The 14,592-nt window shown below is 43.0% G+C and overlaps 1 protein-coding gene and 1 long non-coding RNA gene across 5 annotated transcripts in view; both read left to right on the forward strand.

Moving 5' to 3' along the window:
• Positions 1–368: 368 nt before the first annotated feature.
• Positions 369–2,319, forward strand: LOC111860677 (uncharacterized). Its single transcript, XR_002842078.1, has 2 exons — positions 369–765; positions 1,760–2,319. It is a non-coding gene; the product is annotated as an uncharacterized lncRNA (long non-coding RNA).
• Positions 2,320–5,678: 3,359 nt separating this feature from the next.
• LOC111854311 (semaphorin-6D) overlaps positions 5,679–14,592 on the forward strand; it is a 100,296-nt gene continuing 91,382 nt past the window's right edge. For 2 of the 4 annotated variants that reach the window (XM_072705423.1, XM_072705427.1), the window contains exon 1: positions 5,679–5,872. The gene's annotated coding sequence lies outside the window, so the exon portion shown is untranslated. Of the gene's footprint in view, positions 5,873–7,537; positions 7,560–7,747; positions 7,859–14,592 lie in introns of those variants that run through there. The other 2 variants (XM_072705426.1, XM_072705425.1) reach the window with 2 other exon arrangements.

The raw sequence follows: 14,592 nt of genomic DNA on the forward strand, positions 1-14,592 counted from the left end.
CACTGAAGCCAGAATGTAATGCAAGGGGGAAACTCTGTCACTTTGAATTTGTTGTTTAATGTTAAGGCCAAACCCGCAAGTGGGGAGATCGAACTCAAAAATGAAAGGGAAGGGATACACACGCTGGACCTTCGGGTGTCATTTACGGATGAATGCATCTGAGGATGATTTATAAAGTTAACTTTAGTCGTAGCTTAAATCATTTTTCGGTCCGAATAAGCCGAAAATAGAGTAGACTCCTACTCTGTAATGATCTTCGCAGGGTGACTTTAAACGCGGGTAAGTGTTTCGTTCCCGATATAAATCCGCTAAGACGGACGCACGAACGCTGACAAATGACGCTGCTGGGTGCGGATTTACGGATGACGGCGTTTCTGCAGCTGGAACCATCGAATCCCTTCGGGCTGGTGCGAAAGAGTGCTGACGGATCTACTGCACACCGTTGCTCTGTTTAATTAATTAGTTGCTCTGTAGACACTTTTATAAATGACTCATACTGCTTAAAATTTTACCCATTCGTGCTGGTATTGAACGGAGACTGATTGCGTTTAAGTGCTTTTCCTGAGACTTAAGCTCCGGTAATCGTTAAGTACTGGGCCCGGGAGGTGTTGACTTGACGCCTGTTGCTGATGAGTCAGATTCGTTGTTACTTATAGACTCTTTGAGGAGTTTTATTTTTATGCAGTTACACTACCGGAGCTAACAGTGAAGCTGCTATGAACTGTTAGCTGAGACGTTGGTCTGAGTCAGCAAAGAAACCTGATGGTAAGAATCGATGCTTTTCAAATGGATATTTACCCACAGAAAATTAAGCCGTTCTGTTCCAAATTGACCTGAATTAAAACAAGTGCTGCACTTTTTCCAATCTTAATGCATTTGGCAAAAAAAAGTTAATGGAATCCTGTGTTCAAGTGATGTTAGGCATGAACAAGGATCTGTCATAATTAAAAGGAAAGTGGGGTTTAAATTAAGTGTGAAGAGAAGCAGTCCCATGTGCGCAATATCATTACCCACAATGCATTTCGCCGCATTAAACCCTCCTTTACAATAGTCATTATTGCTTTTTGCTCGAATCTGTTGCTTTTACTAAGTGCCTTTACTGTAATTACCGCTGCAGGTACCCAACAAAATATCTAATATGGAATATTTTTTCACCTGTCTAAATGCCCAGAATAATAATGAACAATGGTATGGTTTCATATTTAATTGCTTGGTGGATAAAAGGATAAATACCCGCAGAAAATAAACGTCTGTTTACCTTACCTTGTTAAAAGCATGCAGCTGGTATTCTACACAATTAACTAAATGTCGTTTTTATATGTAACAAGCAAAAATAAAAAATAAAAATAAGGGCAACGGGTTAAATAAATGTTCTGGCGGAAAGGAAAATATTGTAATTTTCTGTTATGTTCACTTGGGACAATTGAATTGAATGTTTATCATTGTGTGTGTTTATGGGTAATGGGAGTTTTACTGGTACACTTTTATATTGTTCCAATTATGTTTATTACTTTTTACATTGTTCCAGTTGTGCAAATGTTAAGTAAGGGGAAAGTTAACCCTTAATATGCAGTACATATATAGTGAATATATTTCATCTGCTCTCTTGATACTGCAAAAAAGTATCACTAGGGAAATAAATCCAATAATCAGGCTTGCTATATCTGACAAACAGAGCACGCTGCTGTTAAATCGCCTCGCTTGTGAATTGCTAACCATTTGATAAATTGTCCACGTGCCTGCGGTCCATATTTCACAGGCATTAACGTCGACTGGAAACTGACCCGCTTCTGAAGATTTCCAAAGGCTGCGCTGAAGTAGACTGCAAGCACAATGCACTGGTTTGCGCCTCACACGGCTCCCAGCCACAAAGGCACAGCGTTGCTTCCTGCTTTCGCGTGGACTGCTTTTTACATTACCGTTTTCCAGCTGAGTAAACTGCGGTCTGTTGCTATTACAGACATTTTTTCCGAAACACATTCACGTTGGGCAGCATGGTGGCTCTATGGGTTGCACTGCTATTCGCAGATGTTCTGAGGATGCGCTCCAGGTACCTATACTTCCGCGGTTACTCTCACAGTCCAAAAGCGTGCAGTTAAGTCAATTAATACAGTACGTCTGAATTACCGTACTAGTTTTTGATAGTGCCTACCATGTGATGACGTGGTATCCCACCCAGGATGTGTCATGTGCCTCCTTATGATGGGCTTGACGGCAAAATGTACTGGATAAGCAGTTATGGAGGACGCACATAATAGCTGTATTCATGTGTATATTTTATGCAAATAAATTTATAACTAAATAAACATATAATTATTATATTATATAATTATAATATAATGATTTCTGCATGTAAAGGTTATGGAATATATATAATGTTTTTGAAGTATTAAATACAGCGTTTTATGTAATTATATATTTTATGTATAATTGTATATTTGGTGTATTTAGAATGTTCTGTGATGGCATTGCAAGAGCGAACTGACTTCAATCGCGGCTCCGAGGCAGTCATGAAGGTCTTTAATGACTAAAGCAGTTGTGGTTTCTGACTCGAGTCGGTCCAAGAGGAGAGGCCCCTTTACCCCATAAATCCGTCAGCATTGGCCCTCTGAGTAATTACCACTTCCTCGCGATTGTGAGTTGCGGGGTATTAATAAAGCCAATAAAGGGGAATTATGTGGCTGCGGGGGACTTCCTGGAGGGGCTGAGGGGGCGCGCTCATTATTCCATAATTCGCGGTTAGAAACGTCCCTGCGAAGATGCCGGGCAGAGTAGGAATAGCTGGAGGAGCGATACTCCAGCGCACCCTGCGTCCTCCCCCTTCCCCGGCAGAGCTGGCTTCAGTATTTGCCGTGGGTATTAATAGGGTTAGCCAATCAGTGACAATTAACCAGCAATCAGTGACACTTAGCCAATCAATGACAAGAATAAATCGTAAGCTCAATCAAGGAGTGTCTCATTGGTTTCTCAGAGCGATTCTGGCGAAAATGAACCGAACAGCATTTATTCGCTTATTTGTTTACATCCATATCGTGGCGAAGCTGACATCACTATCCGAATGCCGGCCTCCTTAAATACCCTGTCAGCTGTTCCAAGGAGGATCTCTCAGTTCTCGAGCTCCGGAGCGTACTTCTACACCTCCTACCAGGCTTCCACTCCATCACGGAGACAGACAGCCGAGTACCTTAAACGAGCACCTGTTCAGACAACAACCTGACATTAGCGTTACCAATTGGCCATGACACTCCTTCATTTACACTTAATGTCCTCTCCCTGCTCGTTCCCTCCCCCTGTCGTCAATATCTGTTACAGATCTGCTGAAACCTGGATCTCGCACGTCTTCCTTCAGATGGACGCGTGGGGGAGCAGGTGTTGGTTTACCTACTGTGGCAACATACTTTGGGGCATACATTCCCTGCAGCCTGGCTCATTTTTGGAGCGTCATTAAGAATGCAGTGATGAACAATCATGTAAAAAATCTCTACACATAATATAATGCAAACTGTTAAACATTTACTAATGAGAGCGTGAATTATATGTTTTTAACAAAAAGGTTATATCTGAGTTTTTCAAAAGCAAACAGAGAAGTGGACAAGTCTTAAATCCCAGCCCCCTTGTTCAGATGCGTTCTGCATCTCCGTTGCTAGACTAAAGCTCTACAGGGGCACAGGCCCCCCACCCCTCATTATCCATATGATTTTTGAAAGTTGAACGTGAGATTTTACTGTAGCAAAGGGCGTAAATACTGAGACATGAGTAAAAGGGGGCTAGCTACGGTTTGAGCTTAAATCTGGCTGTAAATTCAACATGAAAGCAGTGTGCTGAAGGCGGGAGGCACAGAAGGTGATCAGAATTGATTGTGTCTGATCCCTGCTTGTAACCGCTAAGTGTAAATGTTACTCGCATCTACATTCTTTGAAGTGTCCCCTCATGAAATATTACCTTGTGTAACTTTTCTGTCAATGTTTAGCTGCCCTTTTTCACAGAGTCCCCTTAAAGGTCTAATATACAGTGTGTTTGAAAGCTGTCCCGGTATTTCAAGTGAGGCAGTGAACTAGGTGGCTTCTTGAAGTCCTCAGTGGGATGACTATTGATCTCACAGAACTAGTTACATAAGCTAGAGAGTCCAATTTAGCCAATCAGACCAGGTGACTCTTGGCTTTGAATCCATTTTAGCCAATCATTTCAGGTGAGCCTTGGTATTGAGTCCATTTTAGCCTATCAGTTCAGGTGAGCCTTGGTATTGAATCCGTTTTAGGCAATCGGTTCGGGTGAGCCTTGGTATTGAATCCATTACAACCAATATGTAAAAGTGCTGTTTAGTCAATTTAACGCAATCGGGTTAGCCTTGGCATCCATGTAAAATAGCAGATTGTCCAGGAGATCCAAACATCAGTTAATTCAAATTATCAATGCACAAACTTGATATTGGATGGGATTTTACATGGTACCAGTTTCTTCTGCAGAATGTACATTCGTGGTATTAAACTGTGTCATTTAGCATTTTACAGTTTTGCTCATTTGTCTAAATATTTACAAAAGCAGTTCAGATTAAGCATGGGTATTATCCGGGGGTCTCAATGGAACCGCGTTCTCCCTGGGGTCTCCCCCTTTGAGGCTGTTTTTTCCCCTTCCTCCTTTAGGAGACCCGGTTTGTTCCCCCTCTGTGGGAAACTGCCTTTTGCTTCTGTTGACCGTAGCTTATTCTTTGGCGGCTTTGATGTTTCTGTTTTTTTCCTCTCTAAACGGACTCCGTCATCTGCACACCAAACAGGTCTACATCGATAATGCTTGAAAAATACCCGTAGTAACGTATTTCTCTATCACTACATTCAATTTCTTTGTTTCGCGGCGCGTTGGTTTTCTTATATTATGTGTTATTTTTATATCCAATTACAGGGACGTTACGGTGCATTTTTTAAAACAACATAATTTAGTTTGTTTATGGCGTGTGTAATATTTCATCCTTTGCGCCGCGTGAAGCGCCCTGGAGCACAATTTTAAAATGATTGCAGCTTTACCAAGTTAACAAAGCGGATCTCCCTACTGCATAGTATATTTATATTAACAGGAGGATACAGCACGACTTTTTCTTATAATGAACTGCCCTTGTTCTGCGTAAGACTTTCCAGACCCCAGTTTTCGAAAGCGGATACAAGCAACTTTTAAAGTGATTTTTTCCCCTTTGGCGCGATCTATTACATTACTGTAAACTGTGGCTATGCGTTCTGTAGAATGTAAGGGATTCCGTGTATTATGTGACCCAGAATATGCCGGAATAGTACGGAAAATACGGAGAACAGCCACACAGATATCACCATCCCACAGCACTGGAGAATAAATGGCAAAAATATAAATAAAAAAATAAACCCGCTCGGTCGAGAATGAAGCTAAAACATGTTACTTATGATATAGCAAATATTCAGTGAGCAGTCTTTTGTACAACTCGTCAGTAATTACTTAAAGCCATATTAAAAATGAAATCCACCAAGGTGTAAGGTTCCTACAATGTACAGTACCTACACGGGACTGGCATCAGTTAGAGCGCGGAGGCGGGGTCTAAGAGAAATGTCAAGGTTGGGCAGCGTCCGTCGCTCTCTAATTGGTCGGACTGCTTGCTCATGCAAATGAAGAGGGCGGGGCGAAGACTTGACGCCGCTGTCTGCCGGCGCGATGGGTTTTCGCTTCTGTCCAGCAAGAGCGCGGTCTGCTATTCGCGCGTCTCTGGGATTACAAACCTTGCAGGAGCGAAAAACTGAGACATTTCTCGTCATTGCTGCGTTCATCTCCACATCTTTCAAACCCTGGATTATTAACCTTCTTTACGGTCAGCGCACAACTTTGAACAATTGCAGAGCAACAGCATACCCAGGTAAATTGCCGCTCATGTTACATGCGTCTTGTGTTCGGTCCGTTTACCTTTCAGTTGTTTTTTGGGCTTGGATATGGCATTTCGTCATGCACATGAGTGCTCGTGTTATAACTTGGCGTGTGCAATAAACAGCACGCTTATTACGTTTGCCTAGGTCCGGACAGGCGCGATCCTTCGCCTGACACTGAAGCTTATCTCCTGACATCTTCTGCTATACGCTAATACGCATAAATATGCTTGTTGCAAGCTTCACATGCATTTAACATATATGCATCCTGTTTCTATTGTGTATGCATTTAAAGTTCACTTTTCACGATATTAATGACTGAAAACATCCGAGAAAAAATTAACAAAGAAGAACGTATACCTCATTGTAGCAAGCCTTTTTAGAAAATTACAATTTTCTACATGACTTTCTAATAATTGTCTTTTAACTTTGTTGCAGAAGGTAATTTCTCCTTTCGTGCTTTAGTGTAGCAGCCAGACAGATCTTATTCTAAGAAGCAGAGGGAGTTTTACATTTTTTTCCATGGAAGAGAAAATGTGTGCATCCCGGATCTTGTGATTTTTATACGCTAATTTGCTAAGACGCATAACCAGGATAATCGCCTTAAAGAAAGAGCATTAAATCCCCCAAGCAGTTGAGCACCCTGACCGTATTAGATTTCAGTGCAAACTTCACATACAAGTCACTTGAATGTAGCAGGGATATATAATTAGTCGATCCGAACTCTTGCCAGTTTCCGTGCAAGTGAGATGTCATTGAAAACGGCGTTAGATCGTTTAAAAACACTTATGGGTATGCCGTTTCCCGTCCAAGTTTTGACATGCTGAAAACATGCACGCAAGACTTGGCTGTTATTTTTAGTTTGCAATTACGTCTTCAACTACGGCTTCAAATACCAGCGTTATCTTGACAGCTTACAAACCAGGCGCCTCTCGCTGACCCCAGGCTGTATTTTGCCAGACGTGTTTCACATAACGTCGTGCAGTAGGTCATTTAGACGTGGGAGATCTGCCAGTAGAGCGATGGAGATTTACCAGACATTTCACAATACATCTTTTTTGGAATATTTTTTTAAGCGATTCACTTATCTTTTAGTAATACAAAATTCTAGTGAGGCAAAAAATGTCTTAAAATGACTCCTGAAATCCTACGTTTGCTTTATTAATCATTCCGTTTCCTATGACATCTCATGGTGCGAGGGGATTGTCAGTCAGATGTATTGTCAGTCAATTATATTTAACGTGATAAATAAATGGATTTCACCTGTTTTAAACTGGATCTAACCAAAGCCATATCGACGACTGTATAGTTATTTGCATAGGTATCTGAAATTAGCAGACATGCTATTGTTTGTATCTCTCACATATAATATACAGTACAGAAGGACAAGATTGTTTAACTGAAGTAAATAAAATGCAATATTGCCCAATAATACTACGCTAAAGACTGTTCAATTGCTATCATTTACTGATACTGGTGTTTGGTAAGGAGTGCGGAATAAACTTTTCTCCCGAAAATGGATTTCAGTGCATTACGCACGAATTTCACTATTGGACAATAGCGGTGAACAATGACAGAAATTCAGTTAAGTGTTGAGCTGCGACGCGACATATGCAGAAGCATAGTACCCGTAACATCTGACCCTGGATCAGTGCGATTGTCTGGCTCGTAGTGAATAAGGTATGGTTATAGAAAAGGCAAACTGATTCTAAATCAGTTGTTAAGGGCTGAAAGTAACCCGAGCTAAGGTATCCTCCGTGGATCAGTTTCAGCACCTGTTTTCCTTTGTTCACGGGGCATATGTGGCCAGTGATGTTACGCATAACGCCTGGACGCCGGATTCGTTATTCGAAATTATGATAATATATTTTAGGTACGATTTGTTCCTGGCAAAGGTAGCTTCGGTTTGAGTCGATCTTGATTTTAATTTTTTATCTTTATTGTTCTTGAGCATCGACCATCAGTGGAAAATTGGCAAGGTCAGATCTGTTTCGTAATTTTAATTCGCCGTTTTGTTGATGTTGCCTGTTGAAGAGAAATGTTTGAAGATGATTTATCGCTGGAACTGCTTAGTATGTGTGTGCCTGTGTATATGTGTGTGTGTGAGAGTTTTTGAACTACACATAGAACTGCATTACAGTAGGTTATTTATTAGTGCTACTTATGTATATAGTTATCTCACGCCTTTCCTGTCCGTTACGTGAAAATAACAGGTCAGTATATCATTAGGATTGCACTTTTGAAAAATCTGTCGTGTGTTTTTATTAATGCATTTCCGGGAAGATGGCAAAAAAAACTCTACATTTGTATACACGCCATAAAGCACATGTAGGTATTTTTCAGGAGAACTCTATATTAGACTGGGTATCACCTGCCCGGCGCCTTTTAGGATTTCATGCAAGGTTACGCGTAATAGATGATGATGATGGTGATTATAATAATAATAATAATAATAATAATAATAATAATAATGATGATGATAATAATACTTATTATTATTATTATTATTATTAATGGCTTATGTCTGTGGAAATGATGTATTTGCAGCTTATAGGACTGTAGAGCCGCCAAGAAGTGTCTCATTCAATCTATTACTTATTTTTTGACCTGTGCTGCCTGGGGTATAGGGTTCAGGCTCCCCCAAGACCCTGTCCAGGAAAAGCGGCTGCAAGATGGATAGATGGATTTAAAACACAGATTAACTGCATTTATCACTATCGAGAACATTATCTGGCTACCTCAAGCCAAAACACAATATTAAACTATATCATACTATGTTGCTGAGGGGATTAAATGTCAATTATGTTTGTCCTTTGGCACTTTATATCGAGGACAGCTTGCTGTTATTATGATTTATCAAACTACAATAGCAAACTTTTGTTTTCAGTGCAAAATAAAAGTCACCGTTTTGGATATCCTACTGGCAGGATATGGCAGAAATATAGCATAATAAATGCAGCCTATAGTCACAGATCAAAACGTCAAAGCCATTGTAGAATAAAGCAACAAAATACAATGAAATCTATTTACTGCAATGTTCAGACAGCATATACAGAGGTTCAAAAGAAGACTTTCATTTAAAATTAAGGTCTGTCTGACATGGCGAACAGCAAACACTCACTAGCAGAAGAACATGCAGCGAAATCAAGCCCATGATGGTTTTTCTGATGTAGAGATGCCATGAAAGTAGTTTACAAGAAAGGACCTTTTTGGGACATTTTTCAAGTCTCTGATGAAGATAATGCAATGTGTGTGTGTGTGTGTGTGTGTGTGTGTGGGGGGGGGGGGGGTGGTTGTTTGTTACGTTTTTTTGGCCGAAAGAGAATGAATCTCATGAACTGTCAGTGGATTTACTGAGATATCGGATTGTGGAACCTGGAGTGCTGGAGCGGGTGTCTCGTTGGGTGGCATTATTGCCCTGTACCTCCTGAACTGGGTGTCTGAATCCCACCATCACTGCATGTGTGGTGCATCTCTGCCCTTGTATCCTGTGGGTTTTGTCACACAGTCCAAAGACACGCAGTTAGGCTAATTGGTGCCTCTCATTTGCCTGCAGTGCGATTCACTGGCATCCTGTTCAAGGCGCCCCCCCCCCTTTACCTTGCTCCCCTGGCTGCCTCTGGTAGGCTCCAGGCCCTCTCCCCGCGACCCTAACCTGGATAAGGGGTTGGAAAATGATGGATGAGGTTGCCGGAGAGACCAAAAGCGTTGCCTGCGGTGGGGCTTGTAGCTATGGAAAACAGACCCACAATGTAGAGTAACCTCTGCGACTGCATGGATTACTTCTTGCGTGGGAGGAGGGGTCAGAGGTATCACTAGCGGTGATGCTAATTTCTCTTTTGCAGCACTTTCTTCCCACTGCTTTTTAAATAATTCAGGAGACAACAGCCACATTTAACCTTTGCTCTAATATAAGGAACCAGAAAGAAGTTCAGATGAGATATTTTAGGTTGAGTCGGCAGATTGAAGGTTGTAGCCGTAACGATTGTGTTTTTTTTCTGATGCCTGGACCTGTTGCTTTGTGCTTAATATAAGCCATGTTGACACCTCAATGCTGTCTTGGATCAGTGGGCCTTAGTCTGTTTTTTTATTTGTCTTCATAATGTTGTTTTTAATATACTAAGGCATGGATGGTGGAATTTTGCCTTTGGATATGAAATATTAATGAGGAACGCTTTGGAGACTGTTTTCACATGTTTGCCTGATCTGTTTCTATCAGATACTGGGATCTTGGAACCTGAGCAGAAACTCAATGTTTAACTTTCTTCAGATAGCATGAAATATGGTTTATAATCTGACAATCAGACATAGGTTCTCAGATGTGTGCTGTCATGTTCGAAGTAATACATAAATATGGTATTTGTCAAGCAGGAGCTTCACTAGAGATTTCTGAATGGGGGGGCTAAGCCTTTACTATGGGGGTCTGATGGAAATGACCCACATATTGGGGGGCAAGCTAAAGAACATTTTAGGGCAGCTAAAGCATCACAAAAACAGCCCTATAGTGCCCCCCCCCCCCAAAGCCAAAAGCAAAGCTATTCTAGTTTTTTTTTTTTTAGTATCTTGCCGATGAAATTCACCGGGTGGGGGTTTCCCCCCACAATATATTTCACTGAACAACAGATTTTATCATGGACAACCATTGGCTAATTTTGTCGCCAAGGCATTGAAATACCATGGTATACTCAAAATTAACATAATTCCGCCCAAGCCTAATAATTGACTTATTATATATTTGATTTTCCTCAAAAATGCACATGGTTTTAACAAAATGATTCATGTAGATATCTACCTTTCTGATACCCCGCTTATACAGTGGGAAGGTTTAATTAGTCAGACCTTATCCTAATGAGATAAAGCTTAATTAGTGGCAAGTTCACAAGCTCAGGGGTGTAATTAACTTTACACTGACAGTACATGACAGTCTTGCATCCCGCAGATTTGTGTTTTTATGCAGCATTACATATTGCTGATATATTGTAACATGCTAGATTTCCTGTTGCGCTTTTGTTTGTTCTGTTCGTATTGTTATTAACATCATGTTAAAACAAATCTGGCTGCCTTTCAATAGATTTATCTTTAAAATTAAATTCAATTAAAATTTTACGCTATTGTGTTGTTCCTTGCAATTTAAATGAAGCTTTTATTGTTATTTTGTTGGCAATAAAGTGATTATTCCTATGTTTTGTTTTCCTGTGACCTTCTTGTTTTTTTTTCATCGTCTGGGTTACAGTTTATCTTTTCATAGCACCAAGGATTCATGGGAAACTGGTGATTGGAAACCGACAAGCAAATTGGTGCCATTTTCTTCAGAGCCATCCCCCCCCCACAAACACACATTGTTAGCCCCGCATATTCTATATTCACTCAGCCGGCCTGGTCTTGGAGGCCCGTCTGTGATTGCCGTAAATTGCCAAGACTCTCACCCGCTCTTTTCCATTCCCTTTCTCCGCATCGCGACACTCGCCTGATTGACATGCTGCTCCGGTGGTCTGCAAATGAGCCAGTTAGCTACAGCTCATAATTTCATACCTAGTTTCCGATGCGGTGGTTTTGTCTTAAATTAGCTGCTGGTGTCACTCCCCTGCCTGCAGGGGGCGATGAGCGCCAAGATGGCCGACGTGTTACGGGATGACGGCATCTTGGGAGACAGAATATCTGTCCCCTGCCAGATACCTCTTCAAATCACCTGCTTGAACTTCTTTCTTCTGGACGGCGCCTAGAGGTTCCTCCACTGTGCCACAGGGTGTTTCGAAATGCTTCAAAAAGTTGTGGGAGGAGCCCAATGTTGGCAGCGGTTGTCTATTGGTGTGCCTGCGCTCAGAGAAGCGCTTCATTTGCTTGGCTCCCGCACGGGGACCTGGCTGCAGGAGGTGCCTGACAGCACGTGTTCCACTCTCAAGCCCCAATACGTCATTCCCGAAGACGTAAAGACATTACGACAGGATGCGTTGTTTAGTGTGCCAGTCATTCTGTAAACGTGTGTGAAGTCTGGCTTATTAATTTATACATGAATAATTACATCATAATGTACATGTGTGGAACATCTCTCCTAACTACAGACAACACGTCTTTGCTGACTGAAAAGAAGTCTAAAGTCTAAACCAACTAACTAGTAAATAAGTGTTGCTTGGGGTCTAGTGCAGCGTCCGAGAAGTCCAGGATCTCTTTTGTACAGAAACATAGGATTTCCTGTATCAAACAGGGTAAAAGTGTTAGCTGTTTTCATGCTAACAAGCTCAAATTTGACATGTTGATGTGCACATTTTTTACATGTTAACGTAAAAAATATTCACGTCAACATGTCAATTTTCAGCTTGTTAGCGTGAAAAAGGCAATACTTTTTGACCCTTCTGGCATTGCGTAAAATGGCGTCTTATGGAATGAGGTTCGGGGGCCTGAGAGTCGCCTGGGAGCTGACAGAGGACACACGCTCTCACGCTCCTCCTGCAGCCAAATGCCTCTCAGCTTCCACACCGTGCTTTTTGTGCAAAAAGTGCTAGCGACGGGGCCGTCGCCCTGATGCTAATGGCACTGCACCCCCGCACTAACCCCCCAACGCCGCCGATTTTCCCTGGCTGCCCTCGGCACGTACAATGGTCCCGTTCCCATGGAGAGTGAGTGATTACCTGTCAAAGCGCGGCCCGTCATGGTCCATGCCCCCGGGCAGGTGGCAAGGAGGCCCAAGTGTGGCTATCAGAACGTACTTCTGCTCGCGCCTGTCGTCACGCTGCCTGTCATACACATCGCATGCGAACCGCCGCTTTTTCTGCATCCTGTCTCTCTCCGGCTTCCTCAGTGCTTAGGACAAGCCAAACTCGTTCTTCATGGTCTCATGTTTATCTTTTAAGAAAACCTCATTAATTAACTCGGCTGAATGTTTGGAATGCTTACATTTTGTTCGTGTTAGTGACTTTTTATGTTAAGCTGCATGATAGCTTGGGGGGGGGGTGCTGATGCCTTACATCTCCATGGTCTGGGGTTCGAATCTTGTGCCCCCTTTATGAGTGTGTGGGGATTGCATTTTCCCCTTTTTGTGTCGGGGGTCATTTCCAGGTCCTCTGGTTTTAAGGACATTTAGGATAATTAGTGTCTACAAATTTCTGTGTACGTTTGTATTCCATGCGCTGGACAGACTTCCTGTCTCGGGTGTCTCACTGACCTCTACCCTGTGTCACCTGAGAGAGGTTGACCCTGACCGGGATAATCGTTTTGAAGACGGATGAATGAACTTGTCACATTGATTAACACGCCAAAATCGTCATTAGAATCATTATGTTCCTGTTAACATCAAGAACAGAACCCAAAACCTGCTGAACAGACGGTGATCCTTTTTTTGTCAGTTGGTGCATATGCTGCGTAATTGCGGTCGTATTGCCTGGAATGGCACATTTTGGGGTCCGGGGGGGGGACTAAGCAGCTCTGCACTACGTCAGGCTGACGGCAGAACCCCCCCCCACGGAGCCTAAGGGGGCTGTCAGCTGTGGCACGATCGCGTCTGCTTGCAAGATTCTCTTTCATTGCAGTTCTTCATTAATCCTAGAGTTACTTCTTCCAGGATCTTGACTCAAACACTTTGACAATGCTGCCCCCCCTCCACCCTGAAAAAAAAAGAGTGACATTCTGGCACCTATTAAAAATAAGAGCTTAAAATTGAAAAATAATGTTATGCAGGAACGTCTGTGGCTTTAAAGAAAGGAATTTGTGAGCGAAAGGCGGGGGGGGGGGGGGGGGGGTATATTCTACTGCCTGCAGATAACAAGAGATGACTAATGACTAAGAATATTTTATTTATTCAGTTTCATTCCTCATCACTGCATGACGGGGGCCACTCGCATTATATTTCAGTTTGAAGTGCGGCGTGTTTTTGTGCAAGGTGGCAGGCGGGAAGAACACTGATGTCTGGGGTTCGACAGACCCCCCCCCCCCCGTAGGGGTGGAGTGGGGGGGGGGGGGGGGTCATCCCTGTCACACCAGAGAGCTGAGTTCAGTGTTGTGTGTCACATATAATGCACCGATTGGTAGAGAGCCCCCATGCTGCGGGAGCCCCCCCCCCGCCGTGCTTCCCGTCGACACACCCATTCAGGGATCCCATCACCTGGGGTGAGGCTCACCCCCCATCAGCATAACCCTCCCCCAGCTTTTCGACACCTGGGTGTCAGCCTCAGGCGCTTCCGGGGGGGGTCTGGCAGCTGGGTAACATCTGGAGTTTGAGCTTGGAGACTTCCGGACCACATGTCCTATCGGTACTGTGGACTTCCGGGACCTTAGAACCGCTAGACTGGCGCCCTCCGTCACACTCTGCATTTAGAGACATTCTTCACCCTCCCCTGAGCTTCTGTACAGTATCATCTTCTCAACATCTACTTTACGCCACAAAGCAGACTGCAAAGCAAACTTTAAAGGCCTTTTCTGTGAGGCTGCAATGGCACCCGCTTGCTGCCTCTTCCCTTCACATCAGCATCGATAAATCAGCCTGATTTACATTCCGTGGGGTATAAACCCCCCACATATCATGCATTATCCCCTAAACCCCCCCCCCCCCCCAATCGAGGAAACTCTTGAGTGTGTGTGAGGCCCACTCGTGCACGTTGGTGGCTTTGGCCCTGCCCGCTGTCATCCCCTCTCGGTGGAAATTGCAGGCCTGCTACTGGGCAAACACAAACAAAGTTTTATAGTATGGAGTTCCAGGCGTTCCAGGAATTAACATGTG

The sequence above is a fragment of the Paramormyrops kingsleyae genome, chromosome 23 (assembly GCF_048594095.1).
Source record: "Paramormyrops kingsleyae isolate MSU_618 chromosome 23, PKINGS_0.4, whole genome shotgun sequence".
Classification (NCBI taxonomy): domain Eukaryota; kingdom Metazoa; phylum Chordata; class Actinopteri; order Osteoglossiformes; family Mormyridae; genus Paramormyrops; species Paramormyrops kingsleyae.